The sequence below is a fragment of the Bombus huntii genome, chromosome 1 (genome assembly GCF_024542735.1).
Source record: "Bombus huntii isolate Logan2020A chromosome 1, iyBomHunt1.1, whole genome shotgun sequence".
Classification (NCBI taxonomy): Eukaryota; Metazoa; Arthropoda; class Insecta; order Hymenoptera; family Apidae; genus Bombus; species Bombus huntii.
Window position 1 is genome coordinate 22,182,879 of NC_066238.1, and position 21,594 is coordinate 22,204,472.

At 35.8% G+C, this 21,594-nt stretch overlaps 2 long non-coding RNA genes across 2 annotated transcripts; one reads left to right on the forward strand and one right to left on the reverse strand.

Moving 5' to 3' along the window:
- Window positions 1-11,829: 11,829 nt before the first annotated feature.
- On the reverse strand, window positions 11,830-14,906 carry LOC126865873 (uncharacterized). Its single transcript, XR_007689703.1, has 6 exons — window positions 14,835-14,906; window positions 13,939-14,763; window positions 12,813-13,557; window positions 12,505-12,600; window positions 12,150-12,428; window positions 11,830-12,074 (listed from the first exon to the last, which is right to left on the reverse strand). It is a non-coding gene; the product is annotated as an uncharacterized LOC126865873 (long non-coding RNA).
- Window positions 14,907-18,685: 3,779 nt separating this feature from the next.
- LOC126865892 (uncharacterized) lies at window positions 18,686-20,348 on the forward strand. Its single transcript, XR_007689717.1, has 3 exons — window positions 18,686-18,930; window positions 19,205-19,438; window positions 19,590-20,348. It is a non-coding gene; the product is annotated as an uncharacterized LOC126865892 (long non-coding RNA).
- Window positions 20,349-21,594: the final 1,246 nt, after the last annotated feature.

Here is a 21,594-nt window from a genome sequence, read left to right on the forward strand (position 1 = left end):
TAGATACATCCACCATACAGTCAACTACAACACCATTAGATAACAGCAATACAATAGATTATTATTTTCTACGTGTCATTGATTCATCATCATCATTTTCCATTTTTTTAGCATATGTAAAAACGTATCTGACGTAATCTTACCTCGCTCTTTGAGTACAAAAATCCATTCAAATGAAACAAAGGGAAAAGAAATAAGAAAACAAACACTCACATACGAATCTTCATTACATAACTGTATGTACTCCTCGAGGTATAATTACTCAGACACGTTACAGCGTACCTTCTTCGTTCCCTGATGGCTGATGTTGATCGTTGACGTTTATAGTGAAAGAATTTCGTCAACGGCGCCATCTGGATCCCTGTTGAAAAATTAAACTAGCCGCAACAGCACCATTAAGCTCATCACCCAGAGTAGCTTTTGTTGCTGAGTCGTGGAGGAATTATTATCATCAACGACATAAACTTTACCAGTTCCGGTAATGTTCTTCATGTGATCCAGGCATTCGAACTCGCAACATCGCTTTCCAAGACGAAATTTTTTGCATGTCTGTAGTAAAAAGAAATCGAATCTGGTCCGTCGTATCGAGTAGTCCAGTGATTAGGGGGTTTCGGTGTTTGTTGACTCTTTTGCTATATCTGTCGCTATATTTTGCTATTTCCTCTTTGACTGTAGGTATCTTGAGGTCGCGATGGATGGTTTCGTTGGTAACATACCAAGGTGCGTCTATTAAGGCTCTTAGCGTTTTCGATTGGAATCGTTGTAGTATTTCGATGTTGGAGTTACTTGGACAGCAACAGCTGGTGATACTGTCATACACCTCCATTTATAAACTTTCGAAAATCGATGTGACCTTCAAACTTTAGTGTATTCTGTTTCACAGCACAAAATGTTTCCGAAACGTACGTTTATTGTTACAATAAACTTGACTAGTGGCTCTGAAATACTATCCTTGAAAAAACAATGGGGAAATTGGAGCAAAAGCAGAAGGAAATAAACAAAGACCTTGTTGGTTCGTAAAAATAAAATATGCTACAGGAAAAACTTTTTCCAACGGATTGAGATGCGACAAGCTTTAAAAGCTATGACGCGAATCGAGCGTTTGTCTACAAGAGCGCATTTTCGGTGGATATATATGTCGGAATGACATTGATTTCTTTTTACTACAGACATGCAAGAAATTCCGTGTTGGAGAGCGATGTTGCGAGTTCGAATGCCTGGACCACATGAAGAACATTACCGGAACTGGTAAAGTTTATGTCGTTGATGATAATAATTCCTCCACGACTCAGCAACAAAAGCTACTCTGGGTGATGAGCTTAATGGTGCTGTTGCGGCTATTTTAATTTTTCAACAAGGATCCAGATGGCGCCGTTGACGAAATTCTTTCATTATAAACGTCAACGATCAACATCAGCCATCAGGGAACGAAGAAGGTACGCTGTAACGTGTCTGAGTAATTATACCTCGAGGAGTACATACAGTTATGTAATGAAGATTCATATGTGAGTGTTTGTTTTCTTATTTCTTTTCCCTTTGTTTCATTTGAATGGATTTTTTTACTCAAAGAGCGAGGTAAGATTACGTCAGATACGTTTTTACATATGCTAAAAAAATGGAAAATGATGATGATGAATCAATGACACGTAGAAAATTATAATCTATTGTATTGCTGTTATCTAATGGTGTTGTAGTTGACTGTATGGTGGATGTATCTAATGGTGTTGTAGTTGACTGTATGTTGTTCAATATTGCTATGAAACTCTTCTGATTCATTGTCACTTATACGAAGGATGGAAGTATGCGAATTGGGAGAAGTCAGGTTGAGAGATGCAAGATTTATACGCTCGTTCTGTCAGTTATCCCAGTGTCTGTTACGCGATAGAAAATGAACGAACTGAATAATAAATGCATTATCGGCATGAAGATTGCTTGATGTAGGCCACCGCTTTTTTTCTATCCTTCCGATACCATTTTTCTTTTTTTTCTTTTTTTGCGAAACACTTTGCTAGTCGTGAGAAGCAGCAATTCCCTTCTGCGAATCAATTACGGTTCACGAGAAATTGTATTATAGCCTGGAACGTATTCAAATTATCTTCAATTATTCTCGGCTGTTTCCATTTCCATTCGTCTCTTACGTAAGTACTCGTTTGATGTACGTACATAGTGAGACAATAATCGTTAACACCTTTAATGTCTTCAGTATTATAGAATAAGACGCGAAAATACGTTGAAACCTGACTTTTAGATTCGCGAGACTCTATAAGGCTTCGAAAGTCTCTTGTTTCAGGCCGAATAAAAAATTGTAGATGAAGAATTACATTGCGAGGTCTGTTAAGGAAAATTTTAAATCGTATCGTTGTAATAGGATTATTTCAGCGAGGGAAATTACGTGTTGCGTGCGAAGCCACGAGCTTTCTTTCAGGCTAATATACATAATTGTCCTATCGAACTTTCCATCTAAACCGTTGCGCTCACACGTGGATTTTGCATTTCAATTTTCTTACTTACAGTCCAGTCCAGTGAGACCAAGTTAAATTTTTCAGCCCTCCGAGGTAGAATATGTTTTATAGAGAGACGTACAACGCCATGAAGGGGAGACAGATCAATAAATTGGGTTATCTTTAAATTACTGACAATCATTTCATCGACGCGGTTTCACCGACACCGAGTCCCCCGGCAACGTCTGTCAAAGCTTATTTACCGATACACTGAAATCAACCACAATCATTTTACCGACCTCTTCCTTTGCTGACAGTTATTATACTCGCTGTCATATGTTATCGTTGATTATACATCTTTATTTACAAATTCGTTCCTGTGTATAACGAAACAAAGGAAGAAACGAAAATGATACGTTTCATGACGCATTGTTAAATTATTAATTAACGAGAGTTACATATCTACATGAATGCTTTGAAATGTCAGTTATAATTCATGAAAATGGATACAAGCCATTTTACTATACATAAATAGAATTATAAAGACATGTTACGTACTAATGCTTTTACGAAATATATTTCTGTATACGTTTGACGTTTCTGTATTATTCCTTATGTGCTTTCTGCTCTTGTGTTTAGCTCGTCGGAAGTAAAAATACGTTAAGCGAATCAGCTAATCTATTCGAGCGTTTCAACGGCTCAGTCTTCTCTTATGCAACTACCAAAAGAGAAGATAAGTCTTTGGTTATACAACATTTCATAACGTCCAAAGTAACGGGGCACTAATTAGTTGCAACTTTAAGACAGACCAGATATCAGTCATCGTCCGTAAATACATTTATTACGATCGTTTAAAGTTTAAAGAAACACCGTTATAAAGTCGTAATACGAGACAAAGCGAAGAGAAAGTAAACTGTTGGATATATGACAAAATAATTCTATTTTAAATAAGAGACTGGTCAGCGTGGTTATTTTGTTTACAAAATCAAACGAATTTAATGAATGTAATGGTAAGGAAGTAACTATAAGTGGCTGTTAAACTATTTTTATGCTTGAAAAGTAATTCGCAAAGTAATGTAAAGCAGTACTACTGAGTTGTACATAACCTCTTTCAGAATTTGTTCTTAACCTCTTGCTTCATAACTTCCTTAATTATACTCTTCAAACTTATTGACTACTTCGATGTTGTTACGAACAGAAACTGATAAAATATTAATCTTAAATATATATATATATATATATGTACTACTTACTCAAACTATGGATCACATAACCTATACAAAAAAAAAAAAAAAAAAAAATTATTGTACACTATAAAGCAAGAGGTTAAATCTTTAATCTGTTAAGAATTAAATTTTTTATTGTAACTGCGAAAATTATAAAAGTACCAAGCGAAGCAAGTACGGAATATATGCGGAATATGAATCGCTCAACGAACCAAAGAGCGGCTCAGTGACAAAATTAGTAAAGTAAAGACCACAAATATTACAACATTATATTCTACCACAAAATAATTCTCTATACAAAAAAGGTACACAACGAATCGATTTTTCACAACGATAAGAGTCAACAGAACCAATCAAGACCAGACGAGACTCTCATAAGACAACGATATCAGAGGGATCAAATCAGCGACTTCAATCTATGTTACAGAGTATAGTTATCAAGAAAAATTGCTCTTTTCATGAAAAGTATGGTAATGATACTCTTATAACACATTGTATATCTGGCAGTCGGATGTGCCCGTGGCCATCGGAAATGTAAAGACGACGCTTTTAGAAAGTGATAGCGTCATCGCGTATTAAAAACGCGTTAGAAGAAGGACGGTTTCGCTATCCAAGGCGAATCGAAAAGTGTGCGTGTTGCGAGAATCAGAGTTGATCGAGACGTCGAAGCATAGAGTCGTTAGAATTGAGTTGCGAGTGTTGTCGAGTGTTAGAGTTGCTAGTGAGAGAGAGAGAGAGAGAGAGAGAGAGAGAGAGAGAGTTACCAAATAGTTGTCAAGTTATTTGTTGTAAATACGAGCGTTGCATTTAGTTTTCCTGTTAATCAAACATCGTTTCTCTGTCTAACTAATATCTGTATTTTCAATCCATTATTAATATATTCCGATATTACAAGTGGGGGCTCGTCCGGGATTGAATAAGACAGAGAAACGATACGATTTAACGGAGCTATTTCTGCGGGAGTAGAAAAGAATAGAATAAAATGGCAAACGTTGAAGACGAACGATTGTCGGGTGAAGAGGATTTGACGCTGGAGGAGCTGAGGAGTAAGCTCGCACAGATGAATCTGCCTATATCCGGTGCGAGATCAGTGCTGGTTGCCAGGTTGAACAGAGCGTGCAAACCTGGTCGATCTACTCCTAAGGATTCGAAGCGTGGCGAAGAACCAACAAACCAGCGAGATCTAAGAAGCAAGCAGAGAGCCGAACGCAGTCAAGAGGGAGAGGAAGACCTCGAGAAGCTGAGGACGAAAGAGCTGAGAGCGCGTCTCGTTAGCTTGGGGTTGAAGGTAACGGGAAGAAAATCCGAACTACGCGCGCGGCTACAGGCGGCCCTAGAAGGAGACGATGTATCGTCGGAAGAAGAGAGCTCCGACGAAAGTGAAGGCGAGGACGATAAACAAGGCGCGCGAGAATACAGGAGAGGCACGCGAGCGGTGTATCAGGACCGCGATGAGTAGCAGCAGAAGGTATGCGTCGGTTCGATGTTGAGTCTTAAAGACGTGGAAGACTCATTAGAGAAATTCAGCGGGGATGATCTGCTGAGGGTAAATCAGTGGGTGGAAGACTTCGAGGAAATGGCAGAAGTGTGGGGTTGGTCAGACGCCCACATGGTGGCCTATGCTAAGAAATTACTCGCAGGCTCCGCTCAGGCCTTCGTACGACAAAAACGATGCGCGAAGTCCTGGGCAAAGCTAAAAAAGGCGTTGAGGAATGAGTTTGAAAATGTAGTAAGCGACCAACAGATACATGGCGAGTTATCCCATAGAAAGAAGAAAGCAGATGAGAGTCTGCAACAATATATGTATCACATGTGCGGGATTGCAAAACAAGGAAGGGTTGATACGCAATCCTTGATAGACTACATTATTCAAGGCATTCCCGACGAGGTCGCGAACAAGACTGTGCTATACGGAGCCAGGAATATCGAGCAATTAAAAGAGCGTTTCAGGCGCTACGAAGCGATAAAAAGAGATATGGAGATGAGGACGAAATTTGAGGAGCCAAAGAGTAACAGGGTAAAGCCGGTGGCGAAGCTGTCCGAAACCGAGAGGAACAAGGAACCCGGTCGATCTGGAGATGCGAGGAAGACGCGATGCTACAATTGCTTCAAATGTAGGGAGTACGGACACATCGCATCAAGTTGCGACAATTTGGGTGAGCCCTCAAAAAAAGTTTACAGCGTGTTTCGGTCGTTACAAACAAGGCGTGGTAAGGATGTTAAGATGGAAAATTTCAAATTGAGCGCGTTGATAGACACCGGTAGTGAGCTGACTCTAATGCGAGCAGATCAGCATGTGAAAATCGGAGCGCCCAGATTAAGTCGGGAAATCGTTGGATTTGGCGGTGTCGGTTCCGGAAGGAATTTTACGCTCGGGAAATTTTCCACGAACATTATTATAGACAATGAGTCGTACTGTATAACCATACACGTAGTTCCAGACACAGTGATGCAACATTCGCTTATTATTGGCGCAGACTTTTTGGACACTGTTGAAATAAGTATAAAAGGGGGAGAATCTTTTATTAGTAGAATAAAGGACGAAAATCCCGATGAGTGTCCGGAAGTCCTCAAGATAGATGTAGAGACACAGGCGAGTGAGATAGATTTGTCACACGTTAAGGACATGCAACATAGGCTAAAAAGAGATTTGAAGAGAACCAAAGCATTGCTAAGAGACGCTCAAACGATGCTGGAGAGATCGAAAGGTGACTCGACGGGTAAAGCAGCTTTACGACAGCTGAAGAACCAGTTAGAAGATGCAGAATGCGCTAGAGCAGTTGCAGTTAAAGCGAAACAGGCACTGGAGCAAGAACCGAATGAGACGCAGGCTTCGTTGCAGGAAGTACTGCGGCAACGTTCCGAAGCAGAAGATCGTGTTAATGTAGCTAGTCGCGAACGAACTGAGCTACTGTCGCAATTGGAAGAAAATAAAGAAGAGTTAGCAGAAGTTTTGAAGAAGTATCGGGCAGCTGTGCAGCAAGTGTCGGAGGAACGGAGAATAGTGGCAAGACACGTGGTGATTGGTAAAGTGGACCACGAGATGGTGTCCTCGTCGGATTCTTGCGGCCAGCAGGAGGACTTAGCGAACATCACGAGGAGGAAGAATCTGGCTAAACAACAGCAACAGGATGTTGTTGATGATATTTGCGAATTTACTGAGAAGGATAGCGTTGCGGATGTGAGGGTTGTTTCAAGTTTTCGGATAGACTCGAAGAGAGTGAATGCAAGGCGAACGAAAAGACAAGGGAAGTCGCACGTGCGGAATCCCTCCAATAATATCGATATACAGAGGATGTGGATGACGAGGACGACGATGGGATTGTCGAGGACACGATGAACGTGAAGACCTTCGAAAAAGAAGAGATCATAGTCTCGGTAGATGGTAAGTTGTTAACGTCTTCCATGTACGAACCGAGCCTACGAAAATGTCACGATGCTGCCACGACGATCAAAGCCCCTGACAAGAGTGAAATGGGTAAACAAACAACGGAGAGGAAGATAGAGGAAGAGCGAAAGAGGAGCAGTAGCATCGAGGACGAACAGGCCGCGGTGTTCCAAGAGGAACGAGATCAGCTGCGTGCGGACGCAAAGAGACGGATTGAGGAGATCCAAATCCGAAACAAGCGGGCGTATAACAGGAGACGCAAGAAGGCGACAGCATACAGGACGGGAGATCTAGTGGCAATCGAGAGGATGCAGAGGGGTCCCGGGCTAAAGCTGCATCCGAAGTTTCTTGGACCGTATCGGGTGATAAAAGTCCTGCGAAATGACCGATGCATAGTGCAGCGAGAGGGGGAGCACGAAGGGCCACGTACAACTTCCACGGCAGCCGATCACATGAAATGGTGGAATGCTGACGATAGTGATGTAAGTGCGAGCGGCGATGATGAGCACATCTGAGGGCAGATGTGATTGTCAGGAAAGGCCGATTGTAATATCGTAGAATAGCTTTGATTGGAGATCGGCTGAAAATAGAAAAACCGTGTACGTCGTGTTTCTGTGGTTCGTTTACATTTAAGAGTGCCTACGTGACTAAAGGCACGTAGTTGGTAGTTCTTACATAGGTATGAGGGAAACAATAGACAACGTTAGAAGAAGGACGGTTTCGCTATCCAAAGCGAATCGAAAAGTGTGCGTGTTGCGAGAATCAGAGTTGATCGAGACGTCGAAGCATAGAGTCGTTAGAATTGAGTTGCGAGTGTTGTCGAGTGTTAGAGTTGCTAGTGAGAGAGAGAGAGAGAGAGAGAGAGAGAGTTACCAAATAGTTGTCAAGTTATTTGTTGTAAATACGAGCGTTGCATTTAGTTTTCCTGTTAATCAAACATCGTTTCTCTGTCTAACTAATATCTGTATTTTCAATCCATTATTAATAAATTATAATTAATCGAACAAAATTACACCTTTAATATATTCCGATATTACATTACCGTGATGTAATATTTATCATGCTTATTTTGTACGTAAAACGAATCGTTGGAATATTCCCGAAGCTAACGAAGCATTTCCCAAAAGTTAAACCGAAGAGATTAACGCGAATAGTTAAGTGAAATTTTTCCATTAACTTGCTGACCAACCGGCAAATAAAAAATCATAAAAATTGTTTCAATGTGTTGAGGTCACGCATAACTTCTTTTTTCATTGACGATTACCAAACAGGTAAAATTTCGAAATTGTACGAAGGCCACGTGACCAGATCGTATTGGAATTTGAAGTGCATGGAAAAAGACAACTCGAAGTACAAACCTTGAGCTGTACTACTCGAAGTACAAACGTGAACTAATGGATGCAGAAAAGCAATTAACGCCAAACATCCGAACAGCATCTTGGAGCCCGTCATTGTTCTGAAATAAAAGAAGTGACGAATTAAAAAGACGCAGGACTAATAATAATAAAGGAAACTTAGTTCGTATTATAAATTGAATTTACATCAGAAAAGAAGCACGATCAAGCGAAACAGATCGTAGAAATGACAAATATCATCGATATACGTTTCAGTGTAATTTCACTTTTGAAAATTATTTAGTTTAATACGATCGTATTCATCGCTCCGAAACTTTCATTGTGCTGCAATTTGTGCTGCGTCTTTTTAATTTCTCTATCTTTCTGTGTTTTCGGAAAAATTACTTGAAAGATTAAGAATTGCTTGCCTTATTTTATTTTCGATTAGTTAGGATTTGATTATTCCAGGTAAGGTTTATTATTTATAACAGGTTTTATCACTTGTTTATTATTTAGGAGTTTGTTATTTTAGGATTAGTACCTTTTAGGATTTCTTATCCTTCGAGTTTCTGTTTCAGATATCTAGGTCTATTTCAAGATGTTTTATTACATTAGGATTATTTATTCGATTAAGATAATTTAAGAGTTTCACAATGTACAAAGAAATAATCGCGTGAAATTTAGATTTATGCTTTAAACGTATTAAACACGCGGTAATTTCAATGTCTATAGCCTCGAACGTGTTCTGATTAGTTGTGTCATTGTCTGTGACATTGAAATCACAAAAATCCATTGCAAGTGTGCTGTCATGCAATGTGGATGTAATTGGGTTTTTTGGGGTTAGGTTGGGGTTAGGTTGTATCATCTGATTTGTACAGTACTATTTTAACGCAAGGACAGGAAAGTTATTATATATTTCCCGTCCATTATTTGAATCGTTGTGAAGTGTAACGAATTATATTCGATTCGAGGAGATGTTAATGAATTACCCATTTCATATGTAATTACATGGAAATAAAAATCATTGCAAAAGTAATTGATCTAATGACAACGGAATTTCCAATATTTTTTTGTTTCGTCACCTCTTTTTCGTAATATATCTTTTATAGGTACGTGATTTATTAATCGTTCGAATGGAAATAATTATTCGTATAATATTCAAACGATTCTAGCCATAAAATAAATTAAAACGATACCTGTCAATGATATGCAATCTGCGTATGACGTCAACCTCGATTTATGCTTATACAAGAAATTTTATCAATCAATGACTAGATATACAATAATCAAATATTATAAAATTTCCTGAAAACCTTTAGGTGTTAATATCTTTAATATTTGCAAGTTATTGTTTAGCGCTAATTAGTTAGAATGTAACAAGTGGTGTACCAGAATTGAGATAATTAAGCCACACGAACAATCTTATTTAGATCTTTTTAATTTTTTAATTCTCTTTTGCTCTAATACTTCGTAAAATTAATCTTCATTAGCTACTACACTTCATAGAATAACAAGAGATAATTTTTCTTATATAACGTTTCATTCATAAAATCTATCATTAAAGTATATCTTCATAAAAATATCATTCCATACTAACGGTATATTTGGTGTCATACGAGATAACAGTTACCAGTGATGACATATGTAACTTTATAAAGATATCTCGTTTTATTATATATTAAAAGAATGTACTCATTGCTGCTATATTTCAGATGAAAAAAAGGCGGCAACGATTTTACAGTAAAATCGTTCGTTTACAACTGATTCATTTACATTTCATGATAATACTGTGCATTCTGAATATGCTATGATTTGGTTTAAAATAATAAATAGTCCATTCTTGCATACTATTGCTCCAGCTTTACTTGTATTTTCGATATTGGTATAAATAGAAAGACAATTAATGTCGTTCGAGTCTATTTTCGGATCATTTATATTACGTTTAATCCATATAGTTATCATATGAGACATAGTATCGTAAAATTTGGAAGAATAAAACGTTCGTACAGGAAGTACATTTTATAAGAACTCCAACAAATCTGCGTGTGCACCTAAAATACAAACTGATAGTGATAGTGATTGTTCATAAGTTTATATACATTATCTAATGTCAATCGAAGGTATCAATTCTTTTTCTCCATAAGAGTACTTTTTCATTTATATGTGTTCAAAAATACATGTGTTCAACCGTGAAGCATATGTCACCTACAACGAAAAAGAGTTTTCCTATACTTAATATTTCCTTTATATACCTATGAAAGTCTATTCTTCGCGTAGTATGAAATTATGAATAAATCTGGAATATTGTTCAATCTGAAAAGAAAAATAACTTATTGACATCATTCATTGATACGAGATTCAGAATGTTTGTTTTGTCTTGCAGAAAAAGAAGGCAGCCCTCCCTTTCTTTTAATGTGAAATAGAAAGCGAAAATTTGAAAACAGATTTTTTGGAAATTTACTTGCAAATATCGTTTTCAATATCGTGATTTTCTTCCCAATGGTACTGTACTTTCAAATTTTCCAGTATCCCTCTAAAAACAAAAAGTCGAACCTCGTTATTGTTAACGTAGGCATTACAAGGAAGCGAAGTATTAGAAAGCAGCTCCTTTTTATTATGGATTTCTCTATAATCATGTAAATAAGAAATTCCGGAAATTTTTTCCTCAAGAATTTAATTCTTGTGTTTTGATTGATAATTATTACACTGCATACTAACTTTTCGCATACTGTTCGCGTCTAACAGTTTCCTAATAATAACTACTTCAAAATTACATATGTTCTTGCACGAATTCAAAAGTACGTATGATACAATTACAATTGATTCTAAAATAATAATTATTTAAAGATATTAAGATACTAATTAAACGTTTCACTGTATTTCAAAATCTGGAACAACAAATTTTTATTTATAAAAAATGAAACTGTCTTTATATATTCTTTGTCACGATGCTATTTCTTATTACCGTGTCGACATTTTTTAAAATTCATTTTGTTATCTCTACGCAATAGGAAAATTCATATACTGCTTAATATTTTTTGCATATTATCCATCCACCGCATGATATCTTCTGAAAAATCAAAATATTAATGTTATATTATTACAATGCTTCTTAAATATCAATTTTTGACAAATTTGAAATCCAATATATTTTGCACAATTATTATTTATCAAAAAATTCCAAGTTAGTAACTTTCTTTTCAAATGGCAAATAACATATACTTTGACTTACCTGTAAGTTTTTGTTCCTAATCATCATTTCCTCTTATAGAACATCATTATTGTTCTTATAATTACTACCAGTGTCATAGATATTGTAGTGGCTACAACTGAATTAATAGAAAATGATAAATAACTGTGTATAACACTAACACATAATTGTGTATAACAATGACACATAACTTTTACTTACATATCTGTCGATAAGGGATTACTTACTGTGATATCCTGTTGATGTTTCTTAAGGCACTCGATTAGGTGCGATACGGTATCATTCCTTATGGTATACTGTAGATAAGTATTTTAGAAAATAACAAGAATAAATCTAAATTATTCAGAGGTTCCAGTTTCGGCTTAGACATAAATACAGGACCATTTGCAAAGAAGAAAGGGTGCGTTTCTACAGCCTCGTTATAGTAACCATGAATACCAATCTCTGAATTACTGGTTACTAAACATAAATATCCTATAAAATTTAATATATTTCTTTAATTTTTAATACATACATGAGTTAGTAGTTCTAAATTATGAATCATCCTACCTGTGATATTACGCTTTTCCTTATAATATCATCACTCGAGTGAACAACATTAAGATCATGTAAACCATGTCATCCTATCTTACTGTGAAGATACTTAGTTATGTTATCTAACATTATAAAAATATCATCAAATTCAAGTCCTTTTATTCACATCACATGGCCACGACGATCTGGTTCTTCGTTATATAATGTTCTAAAATTTGTCGTATATATAGGATGTACAAACCGTGATATCAAGGTATCAGTTCTTCCTTCCCAAGGGACAGTTTCATTAAAATTCTGATAGAATTAAAAATTAATTATTAATATTCTAACAATCATATATGTTAAATACGTTATAGTCAACGATATATACCTGAGCGAATGTAGGGGTGATTCCTTGATAATTATAAATGTCATCAGCCCACATCATTGTGCCACTTCTTTGTACTCCAGCCTCTAGATTAACAGCCTAAACAAACATACGAAATTTTATAGAAGCTGTACAAAATATAGTATATATGCGCAATATTGAAGCGTTCAAGGGGATATAAAGGTAATGTACATCACATACACGTGTACTCTCATGCAACAAAATACAATTAGATTTAATAGTATAAGCTCTTTTATTCATCATAATAGATTGGAAATTTAAGTGTCTTACGAGGGTGAGTAAAAAGTTACCCGCTCTGTCGGTGTAGAATTTATTTTAAGCAATTGTCAAAAAAGACATACATCATTTTTTGACATAATCACTCGATTTCTGTATACACTTTGTCCATTTGCCGAAGGACCTTTGTATTTTCTCATTAAAAAATGTTTTGGGCTGAGCTGCGAACCACGAATGCATCGTCGTCTTCACCTTTTCATCAGCTTTTTCGGCATCCATCTCGCACAAACTTTTTAAAATCCAAATCTGTCGTGCACTATTGCATAAGCAGAGCCGTGGCTGATTTGCAAATGATTTGCCACATTATCCAGTGTCACTCGTCTATTCCATAGAGCATAAGTTCATGAGCACGTTCAATGTTGTCATCGTGGATGTGGACGGGCGTCCAGCTGTTTTTTCATAACACTCGTGCGATCTTCTTTGAACTTTTGTGCCCATTCAAACACACTTCGTGACAAAACACTTTCTCCATAATGTGCATTAAATCTTTGATAAATATAGGCATCAAACATAACCTCCGACCACAAGAAACGAATCACAGCATCCTGCACTGTTTTCCTGCAAATCACCATTGCAAAGCGCCATTACTCGCGCAACGGTCACAAACGAATTGACGTAACACAAAGAAACCTGCGCAGCAGCACTGAACAGATATTGACGTCATACGAAGAGTGCAGATGGATCAATACGGTCGACAGAAGTTTTAACTATCTGGAGTGCGGATAAATTTTTACTGAGAGTCGTATAGGAATCTATAATCTGTAAGTACACCTTTGGCTGAATGGAAATTTCTCTTACATATAGTCAAAAATGCTGAAACTGTGTATTGAATTGGAATTGCATGTGATTGCATGAGTACACAGGACGTTTTTAGCGAATAAAAAATAATTTTGAAAGACACGAAACTTATCTTGTATTTTATGCACTCTCTGTGTCCGAATTTCCAGAAGCTCTCTATCTTATGAAGTGTTTTAGATTAGCCGGAAAATTTTGTACGTACGTACAAGAAGTATACGATCTAAGTGGAATATTCCATTATTCTCTTGATACAACAGAAACGAAATTTACAGAACTTCTCAGAAAGTTGGTTTATTATTACCAAATTAATAGAATTAATACACGTTTATCATCTTTACATACCTAAGTCGTGGAGGTTTATCGTGCGTAAAAAATTAGTGTCGTTTCAAAGTTACATTTCGTACATTTTAAGCCTATAATTTGTAACGTACAAAACAATGTAAATTTGAGCTGTTTCTTATCTCCACAATAAGAAAATCCAACTTTACGTTTTTTACACAATGATATTTATGGAACAGTAATATCATATTATTGCATCGCTTGGAGAATGAAGTCAAGGTACGATGTGACCCTAGTGTAAACGCTGGGATACCCAGCTGTGCCGCACTTATAAGCATAAGACACAATACCTATTAAATACGAGGTTAATTCATGTTGTATCAGCAGTGGTCCGCCGCGGTCAGCCTGAAAGGATCGTTAAATTTTTAATCAAAGATACTGAAATATATCGATCGAATTGTATTGAAATTATACTTATATACAGTAATAATCTTCTATTGATTTGTGTATTGAAATACTCCAATTTATAACGTACATGTTATATGTATTTTGAGCAAAACTAAGATTAGAAGGAAATTAGATTAAATACCATAACGAGGTGTGAGAAGTGGGCAAAACTATTAAATTGTGTTTATCTATTATTTTTAATGTTTAAGACGTCGATTTGATGTTAATTCGAATCGACGTGTCTTCAGATACCGTATAGTTTGTAGTAACTCTGTAACTTAATTACCGTACAAGAATCCTCTCCACCCTGAGCATGTTCGGCGCATATTATACCATCAGTGATATCAGGTGCATTAGGAAATTTGGAATAAGCTATTTTGCATTCGGCGTTCTTAATCACTGGCATTTGTACTTCCATTAATGCATTACGTCGTGGTCGTCCTACGAAGAAAATAAGAAAGATATTTAAGACTGGAACTATTTAATTTTATTATAAAATTGATATCACTTACTATATCTTAATGCTCCCCATCCAGCAACAAGGGGGTTATAGCCGACGAAGTTGCTCATTCGTACAAATGGGATATACGTACCCTGAAAAATAAAAAAATAAATGAAAATGCAGGAAACGAATGACCAAAAGTATGAGAAAGAATTATACACGCTTTATGACACAATATATGTGTACAGTAAGAAATTTCAGGATATGATACTTCAGTAATACTCAATAGCATATATATATATATATATATTTGAGGACTTACTCGAAAATGGCACCTCCTCCACCAATCTAAGAATGACAATATTATGATTGTGTATGTTTTCTATTCCATCCATATGTGCACAATGTGCTGCGGTCAAAACATGCCTAGCCGATATCAGGGAACCTCCGCACTTCCATAGTGGTTTGTCTGGGTTTCGGGGATTACGAAAACCTAATGCAGCGATCCATGGCCAAGCGCCTAAAATGCAATAGTCATAGTTGTGAATATACATAATTTTTTCTCACATAACGGGTAACAACGATTATTACCTATTCGATATTCGATCATACAGCAGACGATAAGTACATACGTACAAATACTCTGAAATAGAGATTTGATAAAGACAGAAATTAAATTTTTATTCCAGTGGAATACAAATTATTAAATAATTCTATATAATTTCTATTTGAACTATACTGAACTATAAAGTTCAAACGTGTAATTTCTGCCCTAACAGTTTTTGATCTCTATCCATATTATTACTCCTATATCAATTTTTTATTTCAAGCAAAAAGATACTCTTCCTAACATGAAGTAAAAGAAAGAAATAATTCAAGTTAATAAGTAAAGTTACTACCGATAAAATCATAGCATTATTATTTAGTCTAATTGAAATGTACATTGATGTGCTGTTTAATGCCTTTAAAGTTCATTCTTTGCAGTAAATGGCTTATTATTAATCGGAAAGAAAGACATAAAACGTACCAAGTTCAGCTGGTTTACCATCGACCACCCTGGTATGAGAGACGTTGCTAAAACCACAGTATGGTGGTCGCAAAGCCTTATACTTATACACAGTTTTTATTAAAATTTCTCTCTTCTCTTTGTTTGGATCGTTCGGACAGCAAACGATCGTAACATTGCCCTGGTATCTGCACACTGATCGTCTATAAAAATCGGTGGCTGTACGGTACTGTATCTGCCATATTTCTTGCAGAGGTTTACATTTTCTGTAGTCAAGGCACCTGCCTTCTTGATTGTCCGGTGTGGTACATTCTGGATCAAACAATTTTAAAACATTTATACAGTTCAAAGATGCGTAAGAAAGCGACACCGATTACTCAACTTTCGAAGTAAAAGGCCGATCAAGTCCACCGGATTGCCCTACAGACACGTATTAATCCGTAAGAGTTAGTCATCATGTTGATAATAATTATCTAAAGAAACTTTTCACGTGAAAATATAAAATTTTAATTGATTAGATATTGTGTTAGCCATACTTAAGAAAGAAAATGAAAATGAATGAAATGAAAGAAAAGGACTACCTTCAACCTCATGTTTTAAATAAACACTTTGTCAGTTTTGCGGTAAATAAATTCTTAGGAATTCAGGACAGTTTTTAGTGAATCATTTTGTTTCGACCGTTCGCGGAGAGACGCGATCGCGAGATAGCACGTCAACGAGAGTTGTAAGTTCCCGTTACGATTAAATAATCGACGCCACGAACTGATCGATCCCCTTATTTCGATTATGATAATAAGGGTAGTTCAACGAAATTCCACAGAATTAACACAAATAAATTAATGTTTATTTCAACAACTTATTAACTAGAAAGATATAAATGGAACAAAAAAAATGTAACTGCGTTTTGGTTGATAAGTAATGCGCGACATACCACATGTGTTGACGGTTCGACATCTCGAAAAGTTCTGAACGCCTTTCGATTTTTTTCGTTTTTTCTGGAAGGCGACCCCCACTACGTTCGGATCACGCCACATTCTTTTACGCGAGGTAAAATACGGGCCACGAGTCGACGTTTCTGGAAGTCGCCCTGCTTAATGAACCATGCGCTTGCCACTACAATGTTTGTTTGCCGGGCAGACACGACGATCCGTCTGCGACATTATAGTGCCGCGATCGATAGTTAAGAATATGACCTATGGTAAGCCGCATGGCGTAACATTCTCCCCCCGTTGAGAGGGTACCGATCAAACTAGGGAGGTGTGGTTGAAGTTCCCATCTTATTTCGTCTCGGTGGCTAGTTGTTCGGGTTTCTCGAGATCGGGTTGAATTGGCAGTGGGACAAGCCTTTTGACGCCCCGATCCAAAATGCTCTTTGCCGTCTGAACTGTAGCTGTCCGGATGACACCATCGGCGCCTGGTTGAACCTTGATAACTCGGCCCAGAGGCCAATGCATGGAGGGAACGTTGTCCTCTCTGAGGATGACGATTGTGCCCTTTTGGATGCTGTGTCCACCCTTGCTCCATTTATTGCGGTTGGTTAGCTCGTTCAAATACTCCTTATGCCAGCGGTTCCAAAAATGTTGTTTAAGCTGTTGGATATGCTGCCATTTGGAGAGTCGGTTCGATGGAATGTCTCTGAAATCTCGATCACGTAAGCACATTAATGAATCGCCAATGAGGAAATGTCCGGGAGTGAGGGCTAGGAGATCATTTGGATCGGTGGAGATAGGAGTTAGCGGGCGGGAATTGAGGACTGCTTCTATTTCTATGATAAGAGTATTACGGTGTTAAGCTCATATGTTTCTGTTTCTCCACTCGCGCTGCGCCATAATATCCTTTGATATTTCCGATCCTCTGGTCGTACGAGGAATTGCCGATACATTTTCTCGATGTCGCCAGTGAGTACGTACTGATGAGCGCGGAATCTAATTAATATACAAAATAAATTGTGAATTGATTCGAGAATATAGGATTTCCCCATTTTCATGATTATCGTGATTTTTGTATAAATATATTTTTTAAGATACTAATAATTAGGTACTTATAAATTAGTATTATCAATTATTTTGCATTTATAATTCCGCCTCTAGTATAAGTGTTAATTGAAAACTAACTTTATGTTTCAAAAAGTACTAGCAAAGTCGTTGAGTAACAAGCCACTGATGCTAACACAAATAGCATTGTCGTAATTAAATATTTCTAAATATTCATTTTTCATTTTGAACCTGTAGAAACAATTTATTATATATACTATTAGCTAAGTAATTGCATATTTAATTAAGTCGAAATATAAAACTTAGTTATTTTAATAATTTAAAAAATAAAAAACTGACAAACATTTCAATTTAATTTATGGTTGGAACAAAAGACAGTTATTCTTCATTAATTGAAATATTGCAATGCAGAGTACTTTCCAAAATACGCCGAGAGTATTCCTGATGGTGAAACGAGCGTTGCTTCATCGAACGCAGCTAAAGAAAACAACATCTATGTAGTTGGTGGTACGATGCCTGAAATAGAGGGCGCTAAATTGTACAATACCTGTACTATTTGGGGTCCCGATGGAACTTTGATAGCAAAACACCGAAAGGTAAGTAATATATTCCTTTATGGCTTTGAATTTGAAAATATTGGGGTGAAGAAAGTGACTCTATCTAGGAATAATTTAGGAATATACATATGTACATACGTATACTATAACCAATTCTATAATTTACGGTTTATAAAATACGTTATGATACGGGAAACGCCCATTTTTGTTGTAATGTGTTTGTTGTTGTATAAATTTTTCACATACTTAAAATATTATTCTACTTATTTTTTCTCCTTTTTAAACATTATTAAATGATAAGATTTTTTAATAAAAGAAAGTGATAAAAACGCTGTCAGTTATTAAATAAAAAATAATTAAAGTTTAGGAGTTGGTAACTTTGATATTAAATTACAAAAGTTGCAGCAATAGAATTAGCGACCACATTTTTATGTTATTAGGTACATCTATTCGACATCGACATTCCTAATAAGATTACTTTTCGAGAGAGTGATTCACTCAGTCCTGGTAACTCCCTAACGACGTTCGATGTGAAGGGCTGCAAAATAGGTATTGGCATTTGCTATGATATTAGATTCGAGGAAATGGCACGCATTTATCGGAACAAAGGTACAGTAACTTAATCGATCAATACTTAACTAGCAAAAAATTAAATATCTTTCTTAAATATATTCTATATAAAATTAATATAATCTGTAACTCTGTATAAAAAGAAGCTTAATTTAAAAAACCAGTATATTTGCTGAAAATGAAACAAATAAAAGAATTAAAAGCACAATAAGAGGACTGTCCTCGCATATTCAGAAATGATGGAATGTGAACCGTGCAACTACGAAGTTAATTGGTATTCGGTGGCTTCATATTTCCTGCTTCTCTGGGTTAGGTTGCCAAATGCTGATATATCCAGCGGCATTCAATATGACCACTGGACCACTGCACTGGTCATTACTTCAGCGTTTCAGAGCGAATGATAATCAATTATACGTTGCCTGCATATCACCGGCTCGTGTTCCTTAAGCAAGTTACGTCGCATGGGGACATACACAGTTGACCAATCCCTGGGGAAAGATTCTTTACGATTTGGAAACTCAAGAGAATATGGCAGTCACCGATATCGGTAATTTACAGCTTAAAATTAAAAGCGAGAGATCCATGATGTAATTAATTTTTAGTCTCGTTAATTTATCGATTTAGCCATCTTCCTCTGTATTTGTTGAATTTATTAGTAAGCATTACTTATTACTTCGTATGTTTCTTTTTTCTATCAGATCTAAAAGTTGTTGAGGAAGTAAGGGCTCAGATACCTACATTTTCTCAGAGACGTACAGATTTGTACGACACTGTCTGTAAGAAGGAGTAACTCTACACTAAAACAGAAAATGTTTTTTTATAATATTTCTACTACGATATCCTTTTTTTGTGAATTATTACTAATTTCTTATCATTTGTACTAAATGAATGACTCAATTAAGAAAACCAAAACGTTATAAATAATAATCTGTATATCTTGTGTATCAACATGTAATTGGATATTATAATAATATAGGAATGCTATAATAATATAGGATAATAATATAGGAGAATAGTAATATAGAAAAAAACTACATGCTTTTAAACACCTTTAATATCGATCACATAAATTGTTATAATTCACAATGATTACGCATACATAAAAGACCCCTTGATAGTAAAATTTACGATCAAAAGGCAATTACGTATCGTTTAACAACATTTAATTTATAACACCTTTTAAACATTTAGACAGATTAACACATAACACTTCTTATATAGAAACATCAATTCGAAGTTATCAGCTTGGAGAAATTGGTCGATTAATACCTGTAGATTGTCTGTCTCGATGAAAGACTTAAAGAGAGCAAAAACATGATAATGCCGCTAATATAATATTCCTTCTTTCTTGTATCTGTCTGCCTCTCAGGTCGTTTTACTAATTACAATAAGTAATTTCGCCTTCTTTGCGCTCTCTTTTAACGCATTCGAGACCGAAAGAAATTCATATCAGTCAGTAGGCAAGGGTATAGTATACATATTTTATATATAACTTATGTAGTAATGTATATATCATGTTAATTTCATATTTTTTTCAATATAGAATTATTATATATATATATATATGACTGTACATAATACATTATAGAATAACATAGTATATAATTTTATATTTTAAAAATATGAGGCATACTATTTAAGATTGTCATCGATTTAAAATCAAAGTATGAAAAGGATACCCTGGAGAGAGTAAAACACAGAATCATTCTAACTAAACATTCAGATCGTACCGACACCTAGGTATCGTCTTACAATTAAATCTCGGTCTCGAATGGATTAAAATGAAATACATACTTGCAGCTTCAACATCTTCAATATCGAGAAGATTCAAACTTTACAAATAAATGTAAATTGCGATGTAAAACAACGCGATGTAAAAAGGGAAAAAGGAGGAAAGAAGGAACAGGGAAGCAAAGAGAAGAAACGAATTTTTCATTTTCTCTTGCCAGGAATATAAGATGCTAAGTAATCTTCCTAAGTAATCTCCTCCAGCTTTTTCTAGTTTGATCAATAATTATTAGTACATGTTAGGAAAACAAATAGAATTTTTGTTCTCAAGCGAGGTATAATCTAAATTTTGTATGTACACAAAAATGTTAAATATCTGTAATAAACATGGTATAATCAATTTTTTTACATAAAATTATATTGTATAGGCTATTGTTATTTAAACATTTTAAATTGGATGAAGAAAAAAAATGACGCAAATAAAACGTAGGACATTTTAATTAAAGAGACTAATATAGAGATTTATCTACTTAACTGTGATTAAATCATCTCCACTTAACGCTCTACCTCTTCTATTAATTATGCTTCGTTAAACTATGATTACAGAGGATGGGTTTTTTGATAAAATGACATTCTGACAAATATATATAGATCGATATATATAGATATAGATAGACAAATATATAGATTCTTACAACAGTAGTTATGAATGAACAGTAGTTATTGTATCAATTCCGTTCTTCAGAAGCTTCATTTGTGAAAAGACAATTCGCCAGAATATGGATTCACTGTAGTTATAGCTATAGGATTTCAATCTAGTTGACAGACTTGCTTTACGTAGAGAATATCTGTCTCTTGTTCTACCTTATCGCGATTCTCTCCTCATCTTATACGCTTTGTCGAGCAAAGTAATATTGGCATATATCTCGGCTCTGGTTACAATCATTAGTTTCCGCCTAAACGGTTAGAATCACA